Here is a 2,286-nt window from a genome sequence, read left to right as displayed (position 1 = left end):
ATAAATATATATGTATATAATATATATATATATATATATATATATATACATATATATATATATATATAAATATATATATATGTATATATATATATATATAAATATATATATATATATATATATATACATATATATACATATATATGAATCACAAAAAACACAGTAACGTGCACATAACAGAATTAATAACACTACCACTAAAAGAAAGGAAAAACTTGCGACGTTTCGAACTTTTTCATGAAAGTTCCTCTTCAGGCGAAAGCAATCCAAAAAATGAATAGAGGAAGTAAATTTAGACAAGAATATATATAGAAAGGATGACCGTAGGGACAAGGGCTGACTCAGGTCACAGAAGGATGTTTAAGGTCAATTAAGCTAGGGAAAGCTTTTCCTACTAAAAAGGAGGTAAGATCATCCAACCCCCATTGACCAGCACTCAAATTAATATTGGGAATCTTTTTAATTAAAAGAGATTCCAGCATCTTCCTTTCATACGCATTAGACGATTTGTGAATTAACTGAACATTACTCCAATTTAATTGATGACCGGCATCACGCATGTGAACGAAACAAGCATTTGATTCCCTTGCGTACCTGACATCGCGTTTATGTTCACTTATCCTCTTTTCCAACTCTCTACCCGTTTCACCTATGTAGAACTTCGGACATTCCTTGCAAGGAATAGTGTAAATGCCAGAAGAAGTGCCAAGAGTAGCGTTGGACGCATTGTGTTTAATCAAAGATTTACGCAACGTGTTAGGATAAGTGAACACTATATCGATGTCCACTTTTTTAAGTAACTGACGCTTGTCATCGAGTGACTGATTAAACGGAACAACGAGTAAGTTATCGGACCTATCATTACGCGTGACTTTAGTTTGCGAATAAAATTTGGATCTCGCATACGAATGCGCTTGTTCTAAGAAAAACTTAGGGTAGCCAAGATTCTTAAAAGACTCCATAATGATGCTAAGTTCTCTATCAATAAACTCATTATCACTGATCCTATATGCTCTAAGAAACATAGACGAGGCTACTGATTTCTTAATGGATAAAGGATGATATGAGAAAAAATGAAGATAATTAGCAACATGAGTGGGTTTCCGGTAAACTGAAAACTTTAAATACCCGTTGAAATTATGCAACATTATATCTAGAAAGGGTAATTTCCCAGCATTTTCCCATTCTACTTTGAATTTAATGGTACGAGCAAGAGTGTTAAGACTACGTAAAAAATCGTCGAAATCCGGACGGTTTACAGGCCACATAGAAAAAATATCATCAACGTACCTAAACCAAATCGAGCCCGGAGGGAGAATGGCCGGAAGGAGTTCCGTCTCGAACATTTCCATGTATAAATTCGCAAGGACCGGACTTAGACTACTACCCATCGCGATACCGTTAGTCTGTTTATAAAATTCTCCCTCAAAAGAGAAAACGTTATTCGAGACGCATAAACGAACAAGTTCAATAAAGTGATCAATTGGAATGGGAATCTTATGAGGAGCTGCAGTAAGTTTACGTTCTAAAAAATTTAGTACATCATCAAGGGGAACATTTGTGAACAGGGAATCTACATCAAAACTTACGAGTTTCATGTTGTGGGTCTGTAAATTACGGACTTTATCTATGAAATCCATCGAATGCTTAATATGACTACTCGAGAAAGAACCTAGAAGAGGGGATAAATTACTAGCTAGCCACGACGCTAATGGGCGAGTAACTGAGTTACATGACGAAATAATGGGTCTTAAGGGGATACCGTCCTTATGAGTTTTAGGGAGACCATAGAAATAAGGAATAGACGGATTAACAGTCCTGAAACGATCGAAGAATTTAGGACGGTATCCCCTTAAGACCCATTATTTCGTCATGTAACTCAGTTACTCGCCCATTAGCGTCGTGGCTAGCTAGTAATTTATCCCCTCTTCTAGGTTCTTTCTCGAGTAGTCATATTAAGCATTCGATGGATTTCATAGATAAAGTCCGTAATTTACAGACCCACAACATGAAACTCGTAAGTTTTGATGTAGATTCCCTGTTCACAAATGTTCCCCTTGATGATGTACTAAATTTTTTAGAACGTAAACTTACTGCAGCTCCTCATAAGATTCCCATTCCAATTGATCACTTTATTGAACTTGTTCGTTTATGCGTCTCGAATAACGTTTTCTCTTTTGAGGGAGAATTTTATAAACAGACTAACGGTATCGCGATGGGTAATAGTCTAAGTCCGGTCCTTGCGAATTTATACATGGAAATGTTCGAGACGGAACTCCTTCCGGC

The sequence above is a fragment of the Penaeus japonicus genome, unplaced genomic scaffold (genome assembly GCF_977035675.1).
Source record: "Penaeus japonicus unplaced genomic scaffold, GWHDUDI00000001_assembly GWHDUDI00000040, whole genome shotgun sequence".
Taxonomy (NCBI): domain Eukaryota; kingdom Metazoa; phylum Arthropoda; class Malacostraca; order Decapoda; family Penaeidae; genus Penaeus; species Penaeus japonicus.
The sequence above is the reverse complement of the archived record's forward strand: the minus strand, read 5'-3'. Positions refer to the sequence as shown.